This window comes from Chiloscyllium plagiosum, unplaced genomic scaffold, assembly GCF_037043375.1.
Source record: "Chiloscyllium plagiosum isolate Xiang-an unplaced genomic scaffold, Cpla_swu_hap1 HiC_scaffold_27, whole genome shotgun sequence".
NCBI classification, from domain to species: Eukaryota; Metazoa; Chordata; class Chondrichthyes; order Orectolobiformes; family Hemiscylliidae; genus Chiloscyllium; species Chiloscyllium plagiosum.
The window spans coordinates 43,778,609-43,804,589 of record NW_028270165.1 but is presented as its reverse complement, the minus strand read 5'-3'; the positions used below and the strand labels follow the sequence as shown (position 1 = coordinate 43,804,589).

Genomic DNA, 25,981 nt, shown 5'->3' with positions numbered 1-25,981 from the left:
ATGGGGCGTTCTTCCTCCAGGCATCGGGTGGGGAGGGAACGGCGATGGAGGAGGCCCAGTACCTGCATGTCCTCGGCAGAGTGGGGGGTGGGGGGTGGGGGGGGGGGTGTTGAAATGTTGGGCCATAGAGCGATGGGGTTGATTGTTGCGGGTGTCCTGGATATATCCCCTCAAGCGCCGTGACTTGACACTGCGAGGAGTGTCCAGCGTCCCCAATGTAGAGGAGACCGCATCGGGAGCACTGGATACAAGAAATGACATTGTTGGATGCACAGGTGAAAGCTTGCTGACGACTGCGGCCGAGGTTCGATTTCCGGGCAGGGAAGTAATTTTTAGTAGAGCTGACAGCATGCAACCGCATTTCCCTGGTGGTCTAGTGGTTAGGATTCGGTGCTCTCACCGCCACGGCCTGGGTTCGATTCCCAATCAGGGAAGCTGTTTCCAGGGGTGCAGGCTATCCATTCTTCTTAAATGCGCTGTGCAATTATTTATACTCGTTCCTGGGTACTGCGGTGTGTAGTTGCTCGTTGAAATACTGTCCTGATTCAGATTTTTTTGTATGTGTAGGGATGATTGCTTCTGTAGTTAAGTTCTTGGTTCGTGTGAGTTGTTTTCCTGTAGACGCTGTTTTGAATTCGCTCTACTGAGACATCGAGAAATGGCACTTTGTTGTTGTTCTCCTCTTTTGTGAATTTTATGTCAGTGAGGATACTGTTGATGGTGTTGTAGGTTTCCTCTAATTTGTTTCATTTTTTGATGACAAAAGTGTCATTCGCTGTAGCGGACCCAAAGTTTGGGTTGGATCGTTGGAAGGGCTGTTTGTTCGAGTCTCTGCATTATTGCTTCTGCTGGGAATCCTGATACTGGTGGTTTCATGGGTATTTCGTTGATTTGTTTGTAGGGCTTGTTACTGAATATGAAGTGGGTGGTAAGGCACAGTTCCACGAGGTTGACAGTGCTATCTTTGCTGATGAAGTTGGTGCTGTGTTTGTGTCTTTGGTTCTTCGAGTAGTGTCTTCAGTTTTCTTTGGCCACGTTGATGTTAATGGATGTGAACAGGGTTGTTATGTCAAAGGACATCATTATTCATCCTCTTTTATCTTAGTGTCTTTGGTGTTCAGGAATTCTTGGATGGAGTAAATGGAGTGGCGTGAATCTTCGACTTGGTGTTTTAGTCTTCAGTGGAGGCCTTTGACTAGTCTGTATATTGGTGTTCCAAATGGTGAGACTGTGGACCTGAGGGGGGCTCCTGGTTTGAAAAGGAGAACAACAACAAAGTGCCATTCCTAGATGTCACAGTAGAGCGAACAGTCAATGGGGAACTTCAAACTAGCGTCGACAGAAAAACAACACACACAAACCAAATACCTAACCACAGAGGCAATCGTCCCAACACCCACAAACGTTGCTGCATCAGGGCATTATATCAACGAGCCACTACACACTGCAGCACAGAGAAACTACGAAGAGCACAAGAGAAATACGTATATAGTGTATTTAAGGAGAACGGGTACCCAATAGACCCAGTCCGCCGATTTCTCATTGATGCTGCCAAGCTGACTCTCAAAAATTCGGTTTGTCCCTCCATTCTTTCCTGTTTGTTTTTTGTGGGTTTTGAAAGCTTTCCCAATCTCCTGACTGAGTATTGGAGTTGGAAAGTTATGTTGTGGCTGTAGAGGACATTGGTTGACCACTTTTGGAATATTGTGTGCAATTCTGGTCTCGCTCCCATCGGAAGGATACTGTGAGAATTGAAAGGGTTCTGAAGCACCAGTGGGTCCACAGAGGGGAAGAGGCCCTTCTGCTGCCCTGAGTGTAATAAGGCCTTCAGTGATTCCTCTGCCCTGCTGACGCACCAGTTGATCCACACCGGGGAAGGCTGTTCTCCAGCCCCAAGTGCGAGATGGCCTTCAGCAGTTCTTCCCACCTGTTCAGACACCAGTGGGTCCACGCTGAGGAGAGGCCGTTCTTCTGCCCCGAGTGCAGGAAGGGATTTGCTCTTTCCTCTGATCTGCTGGCCCATTGGTGGGTCCACATGGGAGAGAGGTCGTTCAGTTGCCCTAAGTGCAGGAAGGCCTTCAGCAATTCCTCAGACCTGCTGAGGCACCACTCCGTTCACACTGGGGAGAAGCCCCGAGTGTGGGAAGGGCTTTATCCGATCCTCCAGCACCAGCTGGCCCACACGGGTGCTGGGGGGAGGCCATTCTGCTGACCTGAGTGCAGGAAGGCCTTCAGCAATTCCTCCATCCTGCTGAAACACCTGTGTGTCCTTCAGCAGAAGTTAGGCTATTGGGCCCGTCCAGTCTACTCTGCCATTCGTTAGAGACAAAATTAGTGCAGATGAGATTAGCGACAGGAAACAGGCCATTTGTCCCAACAAGTCCACACCGACCCTCCGAAGAGTAACCCATCCAGACCCATTTCCCTCTAACTAATGTACCTAACTCTATGGGCAATTAAGCATGGCCAATCCACATGACCTGCACATATTTGGTTTATGTAAGAAGACAGGATCACCCAGAGAAAACCCATGCAGACACTGGGAGAATGTGCAAACTCCTCACAGACAGCCATTCAAGGCTGGAATCAAACCTGGATCCGGGGCGCTGTGATGCTGCAGTGGTAACCACTGAGCCACTACACATTGCAACCCGAAGTTGCAAGCAGGAGGTTGGGAGAATACAGCAAGCCAGGCAGCACCAGCATGTGGAGTAGTCAGCGTTTTGGGTATTAACCCTTCTTCAGGACTGAAGCGTTGACTTCTCCATGAGAAACGATTTATGGAAATGATGCTGGGGGTTGTAGGGTTTGAGCTCCAGGGAGAGGCTGAATAGGCTGGAGCTGTTTTCACTGAAGCATCGGAGGCAGAGGAGTGACCTAATAGAGGTTACAAAATCTTGAGGGGCATGGACAGGGTAATAGACAAGGTCTTTTCTCTGGGGTGGGGGAGTCCAGAACTAGAGGGCATAGATTTAGGGTGTGAGGCGAAATATATTAAAGGGACAACGTCTTCATGCAGGGGGTGGTACATATATGAAATGAGCTGCCAGAGTATATGGGTCAGGTGCTGTCAAATGGGACTAGATTAATTTAGGATATCAGGTCAGCATGGACAAGTTGGACCGAAGGACCTGTTTCCATGCTGTACGTGTCTTTGACTTCTGGTCCTGATGTAATTTTAAAATAGAGTGCAAGTAAATTTGAATAGTTCAATCTTATTGAGCTCACTTCCTGAAAAGTTTCAAATGAATCATCTGAGCGATACTGTTTAAACATGCTAAGTTAGACAAAGTATCCCATCAAGTTCAAGATAAACACAGAGTTGAAGACGTCAGAAGTCAGAACACCAAGGGAACCAAAAATGATCACAATATTCCAGGTGCAACCTCATCAACGTCCTGTATAACTACAACATAACTTGCCAACATCTATACTCGGCTCTCTAATTGATGAAGGCCAGTGTGCTGAAACCTTTCTTCATTGCCTTGTGTACCGATGTTGTCAGAGATATAGGACCTACTTTAAACTGATCCACAATCCAGCTACTGGGAGCCCAGAAGCAGAGTAGTGCTGCGTGAGTGTGCTGGGCACATAACCCAGAGGTCAATGGGTAAAAACCATGTGATGCTATTGCCCAATGTCTCCGTAAGCTGCTTTCATTTACAATGGTGCTCTGTTCTGTATGTTGCCTTTGCATCTGCTTCCCAAAGCTTCTTCAGTGGAGGAGTTGCAGCTGGAGCCCAGGAGTTCAACGACCCGCCGGAGCTTGAGGAAGGTCCAAGCTCCAAGAAGCGGGGGGTAAGGCTGGAGGCTGGATTTGCTCAAGGCTTGTATTTTTAACTCATTTAAATGGTACCTACTGTATAGGGCTATGGTTTACATTAAAACCGGAGGATCATATCAGAGTGTTTATATTTAGCAGCAGTAGTTGGTAAAATACACTCCCTGGAGGAGCACCTTCTATGATGCTGCATTTCTTGCTTTATGCCCTTCCCCCATTTCTTATCTCCCAGCTTGGTTTTATGTTTTTTTTGGTTAAATTTAATTTCATATTATTCAGACTGGGTATTGACTGTGTGCTATTAATTTGCTTCTTCGAATATTGAAAGTCAAAATTAATGGTGTAATTTCATTTCTGATGTCAGAGTTTGACATTGAATGTGCAGATGTGAATACCAGTAAGTTGTGAAAATACATCAAGAACTTGTGGTTTTTTACAAAAAGAGCAGTTCACTGATATTCATGGCATTGTCTTATTTGGGAGTGATGATTCAAATCTGACCAACAAACCGTTTCATGCAGTCACCCAATTTAGTTAAAATTTTCATTAATTTAATTAAAGAAAAGAACTCTGGCAGGCTAAGATTTATGCAATCTATTTATAAGATTATGTCCATTGCTTGCAATATGGTCTCATCCACATTGGGGAAACTGGACGCCAACTCCCGGAACGTTTCAGGGAACAGCTCTGGGACAATAAAACTAAACGACCGACGCCCTGTGGCTGAACGCTTTAACTCCCCCTCCCATTCCGCCAAGGACATGCAGGTCCTGGGCCTCCTCCGCTGCCAAACCCTTGCTACCTGACGCTTGTCGGAAAAACACCTCGCCTTCTGACTTGGGACCCTCCAACTACATGGTATCAATGTATATTTCATTAGTTTCCTCATTTCCTCTCCCCCACCTTGTCCCAGATCCAACCTTCCAATTCGACACCAACCTCTTGACCAGTCATACCTGTCCACCTTGCTTCTCACCTATCTGCTCCATCCTCATCTCTGACCTATTACCATTAATCCCTACCTCCATCTACCTATTGCACTCCTAGCTGCCTTTCCTCCAGCCCCACTTCCTTCCCATTTATCTCTCAGCCCCCTTGGACTACCCTTTATTCCTGATGAAGAGCTTATGCTCTAAACCAAGACTGTGATGAAACACCATCCTCAACAAATAGGAAACAGCTCTCAAGTCAGATTTCATTCTCTCTTCTGTTTCCCAGTTCTTTCAGAAATAAGATATGTCTTTTTCTTCCACTAGAAAGTGATCTTCCACTTTGTGCTGTCTGAAGTGTGCTGCCACATTATTACTTCAGCCACCTTTTAAGAATCCTTTCAACCTGTTTTTCTAACAATTGTGGAGGTAACCAAAAGCAAACATTTCACTCTTCCTCAATGTCCCATTTCTCCTACTATGAGCCACTTTGTCATGTTGTCTATGTTACAAGCAGCCGAGTGCACTTGGTTTCTGAATTGAAATTTGGCCATTGAAGTGATCAGAATTAATATATATCGATGGATAGCTGTGTTTGCACTAACTGTAATTGTCCACTAATATGATGTCTTTTGTTCCACAAAAACTGGAAACAATGATCTGTGTTTATATTGCAGTCGGATGTCGAAAATCATCCCAGCGATCTTCACGTTATTATAGATTACTGTGGCCATAACAGCATTGCGTGGCAGTTTGATGTGACTAAAACTTGGATGGAAGAATGTAGATTGATGAGAAGTCAAAATAGCAGAGTCTCTGGCCACAATCGATCTGTCTGGCTTGATGACATGAGTGGCGGCTCTTCAAGAGCAACTTCCACTCCATCACTTCAACCAGCAAGAGGAGATAAGTGTGAACACAACATTCCAACTGTGACATATACGCATTGCTTCGATGTTATTGATCAAAATCCTGGAACTCGCTCCTGAAACTTTATTATAGACCACATCATATTTGTGAAGTAATTTAAGAGGTAGCTCACCACCACTTTTTCAAGTACAGTTTGGCAAGACTTGCTGGCAGAGCCAATGATATGCACATGATATTGGAAACAGTCTAATCGTATGGATAGATGATTGGCTAACCAATGATACAGGAGGGATAAGGGGCATGTTCAGGATCGCAACTTAGAACTAGCAACGTGCCACAGGGATCAGTGCTGGGGCAAAAATTATTTACAACATGTATATGAATTACTTGGATAAGTAAAGTGAATGTACTATTGCCAAGACTGCAGTAGAGACAGTTGATTAGAATGCCGGTGGTAAGGATGACATGAACTCTTCATCGAAGTTCAGTGAGTAATAGGGAAGTCAAAAGGGAGATTGGCCTTTAAACGGAGTACAAAAGTAGGGAGGTGAGAGTGAACCTCCGCCTGGAGGTTTTGATTGAAAGTGCAGTGAAGATTCAACCAGCTGACAGTGGATCTGAATCACATGTAGATCAGACCAGGTTTGGAACATAGAACATAGAGCATAGAAGAATACAACGCAGTACAGGCCCTTTGGCCCTCGATGTTGCGCTGATCCAAGCCCATTTAACCTACACTATCCCACTATCCTCCATATGCCTATCTGCCCGCTTACATGCCCATAAAGAGGGAGAGTCCACCACTGCTACTGGCAGGGCATTCCATGAACTCACGACTCGCTGAGTAAAGAACCTACCCCTAACATCTGTCCTATACCTACCACCCCTTAATTTAAAGCTATGCCCCCTCGTAATAGCTGACTCCATACGTGGAAAAAGGTTCTCACGGTCAATCCTATCTAAACCCCTGATCATCTTGTACACCTCTATCAAGTCACCCCTAAACCTTCTTTTCTCCAATGAAAACAACCCCACAGGGGTTTGGACAGCAGGAAAACAGATAAGCTTTTACAACAAACCACAACGATTTCATCATTAGACTCTTAATTCCAGATTTATATTGAATTCAGAATCCACCATCTGCCGTGGCAGGTTTTGAACCCAAGTCCCCAGAACATTACCTGGGTGAATGGTCTGATGACAATAAAGTCGGCCATCGCCTCCACAGAACACATTGGCATATTGTGTTTAGAGGTAACAAAGGAGCAAGAGGTTTCAGCAGCTGCTAAGTTGTTGATATTACACAAGGGAACATCAGCACTCTCAGTAATGGCACATACTGAAGCCATGGCCCTGTATCAGAGGTAAGGGCTCGGGAACCATAAGAAATAGGAACAGGAATACGCCATTCAGCCTCTTGAGCCTGCTCCTCCATTCAGTAGGATCGTGGCTGATCTGGCATTCCCCACATCCACTTTCCGGCCCTTTTCCTGTAACTGTTCATCCCCCGGCTGTTCACGAATCTATCGATCCTAGTTTAAATGTGACATGAAGGCTGTCAACAGAGTTACTGGGGTTGGAGGCGGGGAGGGGCGGGGGTCAGGTCGAACTTGGGGACTAAACCAATGGCTTCACACTTCACAAACTTTAACTAAGGGAATGTTTATGGTTATCCAATGCTGGAAATTGGGCAGGCATTCAGATGAAATTATTGATAAATTATGAATGACAGAGGAGTCAGGAGAGAAGTGGTGTTCAGGCACAGTTGGATATCATCAGTATAGATGCCAACACCAGTAGCTACGGTAAAACAAATAAGAACGGAAGACGCTAAAAGCAGACCCTCCCAGAGCATACAGCGATATTGGAGAGGGTCAGTACTGTCATTAACTCTGATCAAGGCTGTCCGCAGGTCGACGAGGCAATGTTCATCCCTGTCACCGTTACAAAGGATGTCAAATATGACCTTGATAAGAACTGTTTCAGGGGTAGAAACCAGACTCAAAGGCTTTAAATACAGAAGTCTGGAAAAGATGGGAATGGCTAATTCAACAATCCAAACCAACACTTCCATTGGTGCCATAACTATAGAAGTGTTTTGGTTTTTATTTAGATGATTCTCAGCAACATTGAGTAAGAAACAACAAAATTAACACAAGAAATACTGCAATTGCTACAATGTGCCTGCTCCCAATAGGAGGCCACCTGGTGTTCAATTAACTGTCTCCAAGCGGCAATATTGGAAAGGAATGACCCAGTTCATAGCTATAAGAGGGGAGACACAGACTGCTTGATACAGACATACAATGGGCGGGAGTAGGCCACTCGGCCCTTCGAGCCTGCTGCAACATTCAATAAGATCATGGCTGATCTGAATACAACCTCAGCTCTACATTCCTACACATCCCCGACAATCTGTCACCCACTTCGTTAGCAAGAACCTATCTACCTCTGCCTTGAAGACTTTGAATTCACTGCCTTTTGAGGAAGACACAAAACCCTCAGAAAGAAAAGAAATCATCCTCATTTCTGTCTTCGACTTTTAAAATATGACCCTCTATTTTAAGATATTAAGATAGGGGTACAAGCTGCATTCAAATAATACCTGTGGTACAGTTAACTATCTCAAAGTGCTTCGCGTGAACATAATGAGAATTCCTTTAAAAATCACGAGACCGGAGCACAGATTAGGACAGGTGACCAAAGACTTGGTCAAAGGGGCAGGTTTAGTGCTATCTTTTAAACAGGTTCAATTTCCCAAACATCAGAGGAAAAAGACGTAAAGAGCAAAACACAAAATAGCAAAGGATGGGAAGCAACAGTATAGACATAATGTCACAGGATGAGTAATCCAGGGAACATGAGTTCAAATCCCACCACAACAAGAGGTGAGAAGTGAATAATTCAAATCATAAATGGGGAACACAAAGTTAGTCTCAGTATGGTATCGATGGCACTGACGTCAATAGTCATAAAAACCCATGTTCACCAATGTCCTTTCCGGAGGAAAACTGCCATCCTTACCTGGTCTGGCTTACATTGACTCCAGACCCACAGCAATGTGGTTGATTCTTAAATTGCCCTCTGAATTGGCACAAGCAGGACACCTTGCACTTAGGGATGGATAACAAACATCAACCTTGTGAAAGTGTCAGAACAGAAATTGCTGGAGAAACTCAGCCAGTCTGGCAACACTGGTGGAGAGAGAGAGAAAGAAACAGAGTCAATATCCTGGCCTGAGTCCAGAACAGTTGTGAAGAAGGGTTACAGCACTTGAAATGCTAACTCTGCTTCTCTCTCCACTTGTGCTTCCAGTCCTATTGAGTTTCTCCAGAAATGTATGCGTTTTTGTGTTTCAGATCTCCAGCATCTGCAGTTCTTCATTACACTGACTTAGGGGAGCTCAACTCCTATGAAAAGAATAAAGCAGAAGGGCTGGAATTACCCAGCAAGTCTGGCAGCAGCTATGGAGATAAAAAACAGTTAGTTCTTTGGGTCATTGAAGGATCTTACATCAGGGACAAACTTTTGGGAAAGCTGCAAGAGTAAAAGGCACTGGTGTAACTTTAACATCTGGCAGAACTCTCTCAGCCATGGGGGTCAGGCTGACTCAGCATTCTGGTCCTGCTCATTCCCTGTTAACTTCTCCATTTGTTGTTCTTGTTATATTTCTACATGGTTGACACATTCCTATGTTTTAAAATGATATTCCAAACAGACCGGAATTTTCCATGTAAGTAATCATACATTAGAGGGTTTGGAACGTGAATGTAACATTTAAACAAAAAGTATTTATTCATGCATGGGGTGTGGGCATCGCTGGCAATGCCAGCATTTATACCATCCTTAACCACCCTTTGGTTGGTTGGAAAAGTGAATGAAGGTGTCTGAGATTGTCTTGATTAGCACAGCAATCTCAAAGATGGGTGTGCTCAGGTAGAAGTACCCTTCACTCCCACAGCCAAGTCTGCATTCACTTCAATTACAGATGCCATCTCACACTCCCAGGATAAGGACAGCATGGGATTACAATCAGAATAAAGCTTCCTCTACTCTTAAATTGAAAGTGAAGCTACATCAACACTGTCCCCAACAAACACTGTCAAGACAGAGAGAGCATTGGGTTAGATAAAGAGTAAAACTCCCTGTACACTTCCCCATTCATTGAGTCCCAGGACAATGACAGCAAAGGGTTAAATAAACAGTAGAGCTTCTTCCATTATGACTAACACTTAGTACGTTCTACACCAATCCTCAAGGATAATTCAGAACTGAGACTACTATCCGATACTGAATTCACACACCCTAATGGGAATGACAGCAACAGAAAATCAGGTAAAACACACAATGTACAACAAAACTAGACTGTTATTGGGATCTAAGATATTTAAATGACAGGAGACATGGTCCCTGCAATGATACGAATGTGAGCTGCACAACTTTCTCACTTGAACAATATTCTCTGGGAATGCAATGTCCACCTCACTGCTGTTTATTCAGTCCCTCTGCTCTCGTTCAGGGCTGAGTTGCGGCTGACCACATGGTGGCGTGGGCGTCAAGAGATTAGACAGTTAAGGTCACCTTGGATTGAGGGCATCCTGTATCATGCCAGTGAGGTCACTGATTTACTCAACTTCTAATCGGGGACAAGGGGATGTCAGGCTGGGCTTGTATCAGTTTGAGTTTAGAAGAAACAAATGATCTGATGAAGCTGTATAACATATGGAGATGTAAATGTAATGTCCATTCATTTCTAGCCAGAGACTAGCCTCTCATTTAAGATAGGAGAGTTTTGTTTTTCTCTCAAGTGTTCCCGAGTCTTTGAAATTCACTTTTTTAGATAGCAGCATGTGGTGGTGGCACGGTGGTTAGCACTGCTGCCTCACGGCATCAGTGATCTGGGTTTGATCCCACCCTCGGGCCGACTGTCTGTGTGGAGTTTGCACATTCTCCCCTTGTGTCTGCGTGGGTTTCCTCTGGTGCTCTGGCCTCCTCCCACAGTCCAAATGATGTGCAGGTGAGGGTAGATTGACCATGGGAGATGCAGGGTTACAGAGATAGGGTAACGAAATGGGTCTGGGTGGGACGGTCAGTCAATGTTGACTCGATGGCCTGAATGGCCTACTTGCATGCAATTGACCTATATTCGTCAATAGCATCCACTTGCTTTATGGTTACCGACATCAAATTACATGAGTGGTTTTGGTTATTTCATCTCTTACGTTATCGTATTCAACCAACTACAGCATCTAGAAACTTGCTTAATTACAATATCCAATATCAGCAGAGCACTTTTTCTTTTTGTCACGACCATTATCTTGAACTCTGACGTATGACCTCTTCATTGCTGTCAAATTCCTTATTTGTCCCTACGTTGTCATGGTCTTACTTTGTCGAATGTCTTCCTGGCGTTTGCAGTTAAGACCCTATATTCTGCCCTCGTCAACATTTTCCCTTCCAGTTCTGTTCTCAGGATTTCATTAAAATCCTCAGAGTGTGGTGAGACTGTGGAACTCACGACCATAGTGAATAGTTGGGGTGAAAGACATTGCAACTAAGCGTAAGCAACCCAATACAAATGAGAGTTAATGTCACCAGATTCACAACACAGTGAAATTAAAACATGCAATGTCCCTCAATTTCTCAACTGTTCCTAACCAGACTTGATGAAGAACAGATCCTGCACGTCAACATTATAATTTAAACAAAAACTAACAATTATAAATACAGCAACTTTGCTAGGGCAAAGTTAAAGAAGGTAATCTAATTAATAGCAATGATTTAAACCCTTTGATCATGTTCCCCACCTTCTCAGAGGCAGAAACTTAAGTGGCAAATTAAGAAAGAATTTTTTTAAAAAACTTACCAAGTCAAACAGGCAGTTTCCAACAATGGATTGCCAAGCCTTTGTGCAATCCTTGGACTTTGAGTTTTTCGTAGACATGTAACTGTAAATCTAATTTAAAAGTCACTACTGAATGTGAATAGACACCCCAAAGTATTCAGCCATTTGTTACAGGCTGGGACTCATTCCCAGAAAGAGCCAACAATTCTATAACTGACAGTAGAATCTAGAGAGGACAGCTCCTGGGCTCAACAAGCAGCAACGCCCAATGGAAGCAAAGTTGGCGGCGGGGCAGGGCGGGGCAAGGGCATAAAACAAAAAAGCCCACTGACTCTCCCACTGCACACACACACACTGTCAGAATGCACAGGGGCTCAGTCCTAGGAGCGACCCACAGCAGTTTCATCAAGAGGACCACACTTGATGAACAGATCTTGCACACCAGAATTATAATTTAAACAAAAACAAACAATTACGAATACCGCAAATTTACTAGGTCAAAGTTAAACAAGTTAATCCAGTTAATAGCAATGATTTAAGCCTTTTGATCAAGTCCTCCACCATCTCATGGACAGAAATTTAAGGTGTAAATTAATGAAGAGAATTTTGAAAATTCGCAATTCAAGCAAACAGTTCCCAACAATGGATTGCCAACTGTTGGGCAATCCTTCGATGATGAGTTGTTCACAGGCACATAACGTAAATTTAATTTCAAAGTCACTGCTGAATGCGAATGGACACGCTGAAGTATTCAGCTATTTCTTACAGGCTGGAGCTCGTTCCCAGACAGAGCCAATAATTCTTTAACTGGACAGAAAACACTAGAGAGAACAGCTCTTGGTCTCAACGAGCAGTAGCGCCCACTGGAAGCAAAGTTGCGGGGGCGGGGGAGCACGACGGCATAAAACAAAAAAATCCGACCGACTCTCCCACTATAAGCATTGTCAGAATGGGCAGGGGTTCAGTCCTCGCAGTGATGCACAGCAGTTTCACCAGCAGAATCAGATTGTTGGGAGCACTGGTGTGCCCACTGGTGCTTCTGCAAGGTGCAGAATGATGAGAACCTCCGCCTGCACTCGGGGCAGGTGAACTGCCTCTCCCTGGTATGGCCCCGCCTGTGCCTCAGCAGATGGGAGGAATTGCTGAAGGCCTTCCCGAACTCTGGGCAGGGGAAGGGCCTCTCCCCCGTATGGACCCGAAGATGGGATGCCTGGGTAAATCCCTTCCCGCACTTCAGGCAGGAGAACGGCGTTTCCCCGGTGTGGACCCGCTGGTGCCTCAGCAGGGCAGAGGTATCGTTGAAGGGTTTCCCGCACTTGGAGCAGGTGAAGGGCTTCTCTAATATGTGGACCCGGCGGTGGGTCAGCAGGACGGAGGAATAGCTGAAGGCCTTCCCGCATTCGGGGCGGGCGAATGGCCTCTCGCCTGTGTGGACCCGCTGGTGCCTCTGCAGGCAAGAGGAATTGCTGAATCCCTTTCCGCACTCGGGGCAGGGGAGAGGCCTATCGTCTGTGTGGACCCGCTGGTACCTCTGCAGTACAGAGGAATTGCTGAAGGTCTTCCCGCACTCAGGGCAGCTGAAGGGTCTCTCCCTAATGTGGACCCGCTGATGGCTCAGCAGGCGGGAGGAATTGCTGAAGCCCTTTCTGCACTCAGAGCAGGAGAAGAGCCTCTCTCAGGTGTGACTGCACCCATGAGTCTCCAGGTCAGATGGGAAACGGAAGCCTTTCCCACAGTCGCCACACTTCCACGGTTTCTCCACGGGACGGGATTTCTTGGGTTTCTCCATGACCGAAACTACAACTGCACACAAACGCGTGTACAGCACCTCCCTGCTGTGAATTCCTCTTCCCTGTCTCTATAACGTTTACTAGCTCCACAATCAGAGTGCTGCAACAATAGGGTCTCTCTTCCAGTCTCACTGATGCTGAAAACGTACTGAAACAGGAACCAAAACGCTTGGTTCCTTCTCACAGAATCATAGTCGATACTTGTTATAGTCCCGATGCATTCAGTGACTGTCAGACATTGACGTGAAATTGAGGACTGCAAATGCTGGAGAGTCAGAGTCAAAGTGCAATGCTGGAAAAGCACAGCAGATTAGGCAGCATCTGAGGAGCAGCAGAGTCAATGTTTCAGGCAAAGCCCTTCAGCTATTGATTCTGAAACTTCCGTCTTCAGATCTTCAAATAATCTGTAAAAAGAGATTACAAAAATCATCACTGTCAGTCCAGGTTAGAAATTCCAAACAAGCAATTCTACTTTCCGCAGAACATTCTTTTCTTTTTCCACAAAATTGAAAGCACCATCCCACCCCCTCTCACCCCTCTATTCTCACTCCGCTCAAGCTAATTCTCCCGATGGTACTGATTCAGGATCTTACAGAGACCGAAAAGTGAAAACATCAAGACAGACACCTCTGAATTTTGGATACCCCCACCTGAAAGTTACTATCTTTCACGATATGTAGGAGTGAATAAGTCTGCTTTTGGGAAGCAAAATCAAAAGTGTCAATTCAGGATGAACCTTCAATGCAGCTTCTTGAGAAACAACCAGACACGAAATGGTTAACATCTGGGGAGGTGGAAGTGAGGAGGTGGAGGAAATGAGATATCAAGGCATTGGCGCCGACACCAGACAGAAACTGAACATGCAGGCATGGCAAACATTACGGGCAACCCAGAGTCATAGAGATACACAGCACAAAAACAGGTCCTTCGGTCCAACTCATCCGTGGCGACCAGATAGTCTAAATTAATCTCGTCTCTATTGCCAGCACTTGGCCCATATCCCTCTGAACTCTTCCCATTCATACACCCATGCAGATGCCTTTTAAATGTTACAATTGGACCTCCATCCACTACTTCCTCCGGCAGATCATTCCTTACACTTGCCTCCCTCACCCCAAAAATACTCCCCTCCTGTTCTGGATTTCTCCCATCTCTGGGAAATGACCTTGTCTATTTACCCTACCCATGCCTCTCATGATTCTATAAACGTCTGTAAGGTCACCCCTGAGCTTCTGGTATACCGGGGTAAACAGTTAAAGTACTGCACTGCGTTTACTTTTAGCTTCACTCTCACCGAAACTTCTTCCCGTGAAAGACATTGTTTCCCTACCCCAAACTGTCCATGGGAAAAGCCAAGAGTTCTGAGACTCTGGAAATGGGGGAATGCCACGTAGAATTCCTACAATGTGGAAACACGCCATTCAGCCCAACAGGTCCACACCGCCTGTCCAAAGTGTAACCCACCCAGACGAATTGCCCTATTCCATTATTCTACATTTACTCCTGACCTGCACACTGTGGGGTCGTTTAGTTCGGCCAATTCATCAGAACATTTTTACATTTTGGGAGAAAACCAGACCACCCGGAGGAAACCCATGCAGACACGCCAGGGAGAACGTGCAAACTCATCACAGACAGTCGCCCCAAAGTTGGAATCGAACGCGGTGCTTGGTGCTGTGAAGCAGCAGTGCTCACCACTGATCCATCGTGCTACCTATGCGTACAAAATAGGTGGGGAGTGGGAACTTTGTTAATTGTACCACACAGTGGATTGTTGAGTAAGGTTAAATCTCACGGGAATCAGGGAGAGCTAACCAACTGGGTACAAAATTTAGAAGCGCATTGTTGTAGATGCTGGAATTCTTCCTGAAAACAACAAATGCTGGAGATCAGAGTGAGTCAGGCAGCGCTGTGCTACTCTAGACTGGATAATGTGGATGTGGAGATGATGTTTCCACTCGGAGAAGAGTTGAGGATGCCGAGTCATTGAGGGCATTTAAGACAGAGATAGGTTCTTGATTAGTAAGGGGTCAAGGGTTATGAGGAGAGGGCAGCAGAATGAGATGGAGAAACATATCAGCCATGATCGACTGGTGGAGCAGACTCGATGGGCCAAATGGCCTCATCCTGCTCCTGTGTATTATGGTCTTAAAGCTGGGCAAATGACTTAAGGGGTTCTCACAAACTATTTCAGAATCCTGAAGAGGAGTTGTTGGACTCGAAACGTTCACGCTGCTTCCTCTACACAGATGCTTCCAGTCCTGCTGAGGTTTTCCAGTGTTCTCAGTTTTTGTTTCAGATTTCCAGCATCCACAGTTCTTTGTCTTATTTATCGCAGTCATTTCTTGCCCTTCCCAAGTGTCTGGAACTTCATCTCCCTAATCTACAAACTGTTCACTTACTCTAGAAATGACAACTATCTCCTTATCAGAGTAGACCCCTTTGTTGCAAAATGATTGTCCAATTCTGGGACCAAAATTATTGCATTCGTAATTACTTACACCAGGGACTCTCAATATCTCAGGCAAGAACACAGCCAGATTGTTTCAGACAGTACATTGATGTGATTTGATACAATTCAATATTCCAGACTTTACCAGAATGTTGCTGGTAATGGAGGGTTTGAGTTAAGAAGAAGCTGGGATATTTTTCCAACGGAGCCTAGCATATTGAGAGATAACCATATATAGGTTTGTACAATCAGGAGGTGTATAGCTAAGGTGTCATTTCCAGGAGGCTCAGAATATTACATTGCTCCAGAAGATGTAAAAGGGGGTCAAAGCTTCAGCAGAAATCAAGCAGATCTGAGAACAGACAACATCTAGCTATGTGGGAACAGGGAGATCAGAGGACAGAGAAATCAGGACCTGTAATCCGAGCTGACACCAGACTACCATGTTATCAGTTCTTTGATTAGCAGTGCCCACCCTCTACCTTTACTGAGCTTCCCACTCGACTTGAATGCCACGTATCCCCTCGATATTCCGGATCCAATCCTTGACATTCTGAAGCCATATCTCTGTAAGGAGTCTCAGATCATAATTATTCTCTTCAACTGGTGCAGTCTATTGATTCGCTTCTATTACAATGCAGCACACATTCACATACTGAGCTTTTAGTTTTATTTTTTGTGATGGTTAGAATCCAGTTTTGATTGCTAGTACATTTATTCTCCTTGTCCCTTTCTATCATTCTCTGGTGTTTGGTTTCCACATCACTACATTTCTCACTGGCCTTGATTTGGATTGGCCATGCTAAATTGCCCAGTGTCCAGGGATGTGCAGGTTAGGTGGGTTAGCCAGGGGAAACGCAGGGTTATAGTTTCAAAGTAATAAAAGAAGTAGGCTATTTGACCCTTCGACCCTGCTCCGCCATTCATTAAATTCATGGCTGATCTATCAATCATCTCAGCTCCTCCTACTTGCATTACCCCAACTACCCTTACTTCCCCTACTACGCAAAAACCTATCCAACAGTGTCTTAATGAAGCTGCCTCTACTGCTTCCTTGAGCACAGAATTCCGTAGATTCACCGCCCTCTGGTACAAGCAGCTCCTCCTCATCTCTGTCCGAAATCTACTCCCCACTAATCTTGCAGCCTAGTCTCACCCACCAGCAGAAAAGACCTGATGGGGTGGTGATGGTGGAGTGGTTGGGAGGTGTGTCTGGGTGTTATGTTTTTGGAGGGCTCAGTGTGGGCTTGATGGCCTGAATGGCCTGCTTCCGCACTGTAGGGATTCAATGATATACTGCAGCTATGTTTGTCCAGATCACAGCACCCAGAATGTCAAATCTTCCACAAACGGAAAGACAAATCCCACCCGGCCCTCTTGTATGTGTGTTATCTCAATGCTTAATCATTTCTCGTGATTGACAGCATTGGAACTACAATGTTGGAGCCTGACAGAAATGAGCAGTTTAAAACAAAAACGTACCTAACCCTTCACTAGGCTCCCCGCGCAGCACACTGTACTTACTGTCGGGAAAACATAAAGCACTTCATCCCCACAGTGCAATAAATTCCCACTTTCTAACAAAATCCTGGATGTGCTCACTCACCCAGCTGCTATCTCACAAACGGAAGATTTCTGCTCCTCGTAAGGGCAAAACATCTTTGAAAACTGCTTCTGAAAGTCCACTCTTCACAACGACACTTCTGCTTTCGCCAAAGATCATTAGAGTCATGCAGCACGGAAAAAGACCCTTCGTCCAACTCGTCCGTGCCAACAAGATATCCAAGATTAATCTCGTCCCATTTGCCAGCATTTGGCCCATAACCCTCTAGAAACGCTTCCTATTCATATACCCATCTAGATGCCTTTAAATATTGTAATTGTACCAGCCTCCACCATTTCCTCTGGCAGCTCGTTTCATACATACATCACCCTCTGCATGAAAATGCTGCCCCTCAGGTCCCTTTAAAGTCTTCTCCCCTCACTTCAAACTTATACTCTCTACTTCAGGACTCCCATATCCTGGGGAAAATATCTCCGTTATTCACCCTATACATTCCCCTTATAAACGTCGAATGGTCACAGACGCTCCAGGGAATACAGCCCCAGCCTATTCAGTCTCTCCCTGTAGCTCAAACCCTCTAACTCTTGCAACAACCTCCTGAATCTTTTCCGAACCCTTTCAAGTTTCACAACACCTTTCCAACAGCAGGGAAACCAGAACTGAGTACGGTATTCCAAAAGTGGCCTTTCCAATGTCCTGTGCAGCCACAACATTACCTCCAAACTCCTATACTCAGTGTTCTGACCAATAAAAGAGAGCGTACCAAACGCCTTCTTTGCTATCCTATCGACTTGCAATTCCACTTTCAAAGAACTATGAACCTGCTTTCCAAGGTTTCTTTGTTCACCAACACTCCCCAGGAACTTACCATTCACCACATAGGTCCTGCCCTGATTTGCCTCATCAAAATGCAACAGCTCATATTTGTTTAAATTAAACTCCATCCGCCACTCCTTGGCCCATCGAATCATCTGATCATGTATAATTTATATCAAACTTTCTTTCCTCTCTTATTCCCTAAAAGCTGAAAATCTCCATCCTACACCCTCTCCCTCCATTCTCACTTTGTTGAATCTAATCCCGGCTGTCCTCACCCTGAAGGGTTTGGTTCATGCTGATTAACAGGCCCACATTCAAGGGGGATCTAACTGAAACGTACATAATATTGTACAGCCTGGACAGAGTGGACATTGGGAAGATGCTTTCATTAGGAGGAGAGACTAATACCCATGGGCATAGCGTCAGCATTAAGGGAGAATGGAGATTAGGAGAAAGTTATTCAGCCAGAGAGTGGTGAATCTATGGAATTCACTGTCACAGAAAGCTGTGGAGGCCAGGTCACTGAGTATGTTTAACACTGAGATAGAGTATCAAGGATTGACAGTTGCGAGGAGAAAATGGGAGAATGGGGCTGAGAAACGTAACAGCCAGGATAAATTGGGAGCAGTAGACCACTTGATCTTTCCAGCCTGCACCAGCATTAAACACTTCATAACTAGATATGAATACACCTACATCTAGGGTGGATAGGCTGGAACTTTTCTCACTGGAACATAGGAGATTGAGAGATGACCTGATAGAGGATTATAAAATCATGAGGGATACGGATGAGGTGAACAGCTGGGGGTTTAAAGATCAGGGAGAAATTATTTTGAGGTGAGTAGAAAAAGATTTTATAAAGACAGGACAAGGATTTTTTTTTAAGAGAGCGGTCTGAGTGCAGAATGAATGTCCAGAGGAAATCATGGAGTCAGAGAGGTGCACAGCACAGAAACAGACTGTTTGGTGCAACTTGCCCATGCCGACCAACTATCCCAACCCAATCTAGTCCCACCTGACAGCACACGGCCCCATATCCCTCCAAACCCTTCCTATTCATATTCCTAACCAAATGCCTTTTAAATGTTGCAATCTTACTAGCCTTCACCACTTCTTCTGGCAGTTCATTCAATAAACGTACAATCCTCTGCGTGAAAAAGTTGCCCCTTAGATCTCTTTTATATCTTTCCCCTCTAACCCGAAACCCATGCCGTCTCGTTCTGGATTCCCCCAGCCCAGGGAAAAAACTTCGTCTATTTATCCTATCCATGCCCCTCATGATTTGATACATGTATAGTTACAACGTTTAAAAGACATTTGGATAAGTACATGAATACGAAAGGTTCGAAGCTTTATGGGCCAAACACATTGGTAGGTGGGACGAGTTTCGTTTGAGAACATACTCAGCATGGACTAGTTGGATGAAGGGTCTGTTCAGTGCTGTCTGACTCTGTGACTGACATGTACTGGTCTTAAAACCATTTTCGTACCTCCCCCCCCATAACCATCCACTTCTTTGTTGTTCAAAACTCAGATGAACTTAGCCTTGAATATGTTCAATGACCCCATTTCTGAACTCATTTCCTTTTCGTAATATACCACTTGCCTTGCTCATTGCCAGCTGCATCTGCCCGACAACTGGCATTGACTGGTGTGGAGGGACTCTGAGACCCCTTTGTACATCCATACATCATTCCTGATGAAGGGTTTGTGCCCGAAACGTTCACTGTCCTGCTCCTTAGATGCTGCCTGACCTGTTTTGCTTTTCCAGTGCCACATTTTTCGACTTTCACCTCTAGTCCTCACTTTCTCCACATTCCAATATATCATCATTTAAACAATGCACTGCTTTTTTTAAAACAGCAAAGGCTATAACTTCACATTGCGGAACTGCACTTTCCATGTGTTTGCCAATTGAGACACAGACCTGGACCAACTTCGGGAAGAGGCAAAACACTGAGTTCTGAAAAAAAACCGTAGCACACTCAAAACGTCGGCTCTGTTTACCTTTCCACAGATGCTGCTCGACCGTTGGCTTCCTGCAGTATTCGCTGTGTTTGTTCTACACAAATGCTGCTTTCCATTAAAGAACTTCAATCCCTGTCCTCTGGTAACTGACCCTAGTCAGTGGCAATAGGTTCTTCGGATCATTAATCTGCCAATTTCCACCACTTCTGCTCCATCATTGCCAACAGCCCCTGGGAATCTCCAGTTAACCTTCTTTGCTCCAAAGAGAACATTCCCAAACTTGGGAAATGTCTCCACTAATTTCAAATTCCTCATCCCTGGACATGATACAAGTGTTACAATGGGGAAGAGTTTTGGGCAAAATATTGTCAGTTAGCAGGTGGAAAAATGTTCAGGAAGTAAAACAGAAATCCCAGTCTCCAGCTTTGTGCATCTTTGGAAACTCTTTGGGAAGTGGAATTCGAGGAGAACGAAGGATGAACTGTTCGACTGAGCAGAGACAGTCCAGACACGTCCCCTTGTTTAAGACGCCGGGAGATTCTCTGGACATGAACTGATCTGAGACATTGAAAGAATTCTCTGCACATCAGGAATTCAAACCCCTTCTCGGCTCGGGACCAATGAGAAAGTTTAGGAATAGGCAATACACTAAAAGGCTCGCAGGGCGATGGCCCTGGTGTAGAAGGGCCAGTTCCTCGTGACATGGATGTGCCTGCAGATGGTGGGATCAGACTGTCCCCATGTCTCCACAATGAATGTCCCAGGCTTTATTATGGAAAAGTAAAACTGATAGAAGACAATGGTAATTCTGGGCGGGGCAGGTTGATTTATGAATTGAATAGTAGCTTCCTCAACGCGACGGTGCGGCAGCCCCCCCCCCCCCCCCCCCGGGCCTGTCTCTGTGGCGCAATTGGTCAGCGCGTTCGGTTTTTAACCGAAAGGTTGCTGGTTCGAGACCACCCAAAGACTGTTCTCAGTCCTACCGCTTTCTTGGCTGCGAAGGTGCGCGTTTTTAACGGTGTCAGAAAAATGTTTCCCAAACGGAAATCCTCTCCACTGAGGAAGCACAGAGGGGTTTCTGAATTGATTGAATTTCTAACGTAAATGACTGCGAATGCTGAGAGTCTGTGACAGAAAGTGAAACTATGGAGAAAGTCAGCAGGTTTGGCTGTGCCTGGATGAGAAAAAACGAGTTCTGAAATGTCGTCTCTAATTCTCTTTCCATAGATGCTGCCTGTCCTGCTGAGTTACTCCTGCAAGTTCTGGCTTTGTTTTTCACTGAACGTCCATTTCATCTTTCGGGATGAAACACCAAGACTCGCCATTTGCAGATATTTAACCCTTTCGAAACCTGTGAAGTGATTGGATTCAAACAAACTCTGCAATGATTCAATCTTTCTCAGCTCCACAGGCAGAGAGACCTGGGAAATGAAGCTGTCAGTGTGGTTCTGTATTGGTGGGCCGAGTGGTGAATGCGATGGACATGAAATCCATTGCGGGTTCCCCACGCAGGTGTGAATCCTGCCGACGACAGTTGAGAACTTTCGTTAAAAAGAAAGGGAGATTGCTCCACGTCTTTTTAAAGATGCAAATCAGTGGAGGGTTTGAAATATTTCAATCACATTGGGACTGGTCGGGAATCTGCAACCCACTGCCTGTCAGGGTGGAACAAGCAGATACCCACAGAGCTGCTTTTGAGGATATGAGCCAAGTGTTTGGAAATGAGACTAGAACAGTGAGGGGCGTGAAGTCGTAGTCGAAATGAAGCAGGCACCTGAGGATGAATGTGTTTTATTTGCCAGTGAAAGATACTGCTTCGCAAAGTTGGACCTGTGGAAGGGAATCAGTGACGGTGATTATCTTTGGTTGTTCACAATGTGAATGTTCCCATTGCTGCGCATGTCCGTGTTAACGTCAGAACTCTGCCGCATGGCGGAGTCAGGTACGCACAACGCTGGGGGCGCAATGGATGACGCATCTGACTCCACCTACCTGTTTGAAATGCAGCTCACAGCTTCTTCAAACACCCCAATTAATCTTTCTCATTGTCCTGAAGCCGGCATAAGGTTTGAATTCCTGATCTGCAGGAACGAGACTCTTTTCACTGTCTCGCGTCAGTAAGTGTCCCTGAGAACATCAGAGTCACGTCACAGCGCTGTCAGATGAGGGGAAGCTGAAATAGCCCCACACGCTGCTCACGGGCACATTTCACTTTCCCCAACTCACCAGCCCAACCACTGCGGCCCCTGGGAGTGGAAAGGGAACAAACACCGAAACCCAGTCTCATATTTGTGAATCTTCCGAAAATAAGAAAACTGTTAATCCCTTCGGATCTTCCATCCTGGGCTGACAGGGGTGATTGTAAATGGCTGTCCAGTCAGTGTAGATTCGTGTTGGTTGAAAAAATCTTCCTTATCTCATCCCAGCATTTCTTGCCACAGAGAACTGTGCGGCAGAGTTCATGTATATATTTCCTTGTATGGTATTTTGTAAATAACATTCGTTTGCTGGTTGTTTGTATTGGGTATTTCAGGTACATTAGCCGCTGTTGGTCGGTTTGTGGGTCACCATGATGCTGAGAGGTTTGAGTTGTCTGGACATCATTTACCAGATGTATTTAATATAAGGTCATGTGGCTAGGGTTTCTGCACACGTTGTGTCTGCTTGTGTCAATTTGTTGATGAGAAATCGGCAGACTGGGTTTATTGGATCGGCAAAAGTGAGGACTGGAGATGCTGGAAGCCAGAGTTTAGATCAGAGTGGTGCTGGAAAAGCTCATCAGGTCAGACAGCTTCCGAGGAGCAGGAAAATCGCCGTTTCGGACAAAAGCCGTTCATCAGGAATAGAGGCAGGACGCCTCCAGGGTGGAGAGATCAATTGGGGGTGGGGGATGTGCTGGGGCGAAGGTAGTAAAGAGTAAAATAGTTGAATGGTGGTGGGGATGGAGGTGACAGGTCAGAAGGGAGGATTTAGCGGATAGGTGGGAAGGGAGATTGGCAAGTAGGACAGGTCATGAGGTCAGTGCTGAGCTGGAAGGTTGGAACTGAGGTAAGGTGGGGGGAGAGGAAATGAGGAAACTGCTGAAGTCCATATTGATGCCCTGGGGTTGAAGTGTTCAGAGGCGGAAGATGAGGTGTTCTTCCTCCAGACGTCGGGTGGGGATTAGCGGCGGTGAAGGAGGCCCAGGACCTGCATGTCCTCGGCAGAGTGGGAGGGGGGTTTGAAATGTTGGGCCTGAGAGCGATGGGGTTGATTAGTGCGGGTGTCCCCGAGATGTGACTTGACTCTCCAGTCTCCCCAATGATGTGGAAAACGCATCGGGAGCAATGGGTACAAAAAATTACATTGGTGGATGAACATGTGAAAGTCTTCTTCCTGCCGGAGCCCGGGTTCGATTCCCGGGCAGCGGAGCAATTTTCAGTAGAGCTACGATAACGCATCCGTATCTCCCTGGTAGTCTAGTGGTTAGGATTCGGCGCTCTCACCGCCGCGGCCCGCGTTCAATTCCCGGTCAGGGAAGCAATCTTCAGCGTGTTGATTTGCCAGCCGTTCTTTTTAAATGGGCTGTACAGTTATTTATTGATCTTTATAGTTCTTGGGTGCTGCAGTGTTTAGTGGCTCGTTGAAATATTGTCCTGATTCAGATTTGTTTGTATGTATAGGGATGATTACTTCTGTCGTTAAATACTTGGTTCGCGTGTGATGTTTTCCTGTAGACGCTGTTTTGAATTTACCATTGACTGTTCGCTCTACTGTGACATCTAGAAATGGCACTTAGTTGTTGTTCTCCTCTTTTGTGAATTTTATGCCAGTAAGGATATTGTTGATGGTGTTGTAGGTTTCCTCTCATTTGTTTCATTTTTTGATGACAAAAGCGTCATCGCTGTAGCGGACCCAAAGTTTGGGTTGGATCCTTGGAAGGGCTGTTTGTTCGAGTCTCTGCATTATTGCTTCTGCTGGGAATCCTGATACTGGTAGTTTCATGGGTGTTTCGTTGAATTGTTTGTAGGGCTTGTTGCTGAATATGAAGTGGGAGGTAAGGCACAGTTAACGAGGTTGACAGTGGTATCTTTGCTGATGTAGTTGGTGCTGTATTTGTGTCTTTGGTTCTTCGAGTAGTGTCTTCAGTTTTCTTTGGCCAAGTTGATGTTAATGGATGTGAGCAGGGCTGTTATGTCAAAGGACATCATTATTGCATCCTCTTCTATCTTAGTGTCTTTGGTGTTCAGGAATTCTTGGATGGAGTAAATGGAGTGGCGTGAATCTTTGACTTGGTCTTTTAGTCTTCAGTGGAGGCCTTTGACTAGTCTGTATATTGGTGTTCCAAGTAGTGAGACTATGGCCTGAGGGGGGCTCCTGGTTTGAAGAGGAGGAGAACAACAACAAAGTGCCATTTTTAGATGTCACAGTAGAGCGAACAGTCAAGGGGAACTTCAAACTACCGTCTTCAGAAAAACAATACACGCAAACCAAATACCTAACCACAGAAGCAATCATCCCAACACCCACAAACGTTGCTGCATCAGGACATTATATCAACGAGCCACTACACACTGCAGCACAGAGAAACTACGAAGAGCACAAGAGAAATACGTATATAGTGTATTTAAGGAGAACGGGTACCCAATAAACCCAGTCCGCCGATTTCTCATTGATGCTTCCAAGCTGACTCTCAAACCTTCGGTTTGTCCCTCCATTCTTTCCTGTTTGTTTTTTGTGGGTTTTGAAAGTTTTCACAATCCTCTGACTGAGTATTGGAGTTGGGAAGTTATGTTGTGGCTGTGCAGGACATTGGTTAGACCACTTTTGGAATATTGTGTGCAATTCTAGTCTCCCTCGCATCAGAAGGATATTGTGAAATTTGAAAGGGTTCTGAAGCACCAGTGTGTCCACAGAGGGGAAGAGGCCATTATACTACCCTGAGTGTGGGAAGGCCTTCAGTGATCCCTCTGCACTGCTGACGCACCAGCTGGTCCACACCGGGGAAGGCTGTTCTCCTGCCCCAAGTGTGAGATGGCCTTCAGCAGTTCTTCCCACCTGCTGAGACATCAGTGGGTCCACACTGAGGAGAGGCCGTTCTTCTGCCCCCAGTGCAGGAAGGGCTTTGCTCTTTCCTCCGACCTGCTGGCCCATTGGTGGGTCCACATGGGGGAGAGGTAGTTCAGTTGCCCTCAGTGCAGGAAGGCCTTCAGCAATTCCTCAGCCCTGCTGAGGCACCAGACCGTTCACACCGGGGAGAAGCCGTTGTCCTGCCCCGAGTGTGTGAAGGGCTTTACCCGCTCCTCCACACTGCTGAAGCACAAGCTGGTCCACACGTGTGGTGGGAGGGGGAGGCCATTATGCTGCCCGAAGTGCGGGAAGGCCTTCAGGAATTCCTCCGCCCTGCTGAAGTAACAGGGTGTCCACACCGGGAGAGGCCTTTCTGCTGGCCCGAGTGTGGGAAGAGGTTCATGTTTTCGTGCAACTTGCGGAAGCACCAGCGCCCCCAGCAATCAGATCCCACCCGTGACGCTGCCTTGGGTCACACCACAGGACTGAACCTCCTGCCAGTTCTGACAGTGGGTGCAGTGGGAGAGTAGGTGGGCTGTTTTTGTTTCCTGCTGGACTGCAATTGTCTCCCCCACCCCCCACAATCACAACCCCATGATGGCACACAGGGCTAGCACTGCAGCTGCATGGCACCAGGAACCCAGGAATAATTCCACACTTGGGGGTCTGTGTGCAATTTATGGAGTGTAGGAAAATGGATATGACTGGGTTACTCTTCGCAAGATCAGTGCAGACGTGTTGGGCTGAAGGACCTGTTTCCACATTGCTGAAGTTCAACCATCCTATGAGCTTTGCTTTCAGTGGATACTGCTGCTCATTGAGCCCGGACTGCACATTGCAAATGAAATGATCCAGAGAAACCTAAGACCGCAAGACCATCAGAGCAGAAGTTAGGCCATTCAGCCCGTCGAGTC

General features: G+C 45.9%; 3 non-coding genes across 3 annotated transcripts; all 3 read left to right on the top strand.

Moving 5' to 3' along the window:
- The first annotated feature begins 362 nt into the window (after nucleotides 1–362).
- trnae-cuc (transfer RNA glutamic acid (anticodon CUC)) lies at nucleotides 363–434 on the top strand. The gene has a single exon. It is a non-coding gene; the product is annotated as a tRNA-Glu (tRNA).
- A 20,479-nt stretch (nucleotides 435–20,913) lies between these two features.
- Nucleotides 20,914–20,987, top strand: trnak-uuu (transfer RNA lysine (anticodon UUU)). Its single transcript has one exon. It is a non-coding gene; the product is annotated as a tRNA-Lys (tRNA).
- Nucleotides 20,988–23,465: 2,478 nt separating this feature from the next.
- trnae-cuc (transfer RNA glutamic acid (anticodon CUC)) lies at nucleotides 23,466–23,537 on the top strand. Its single transcript has one exon. It is a non-coding gene; the product is annotated as a tRNA-Glu (tRNA).
- Nucleotides 23,538–25,981: the final 2,444 nt, after the last annotated feature.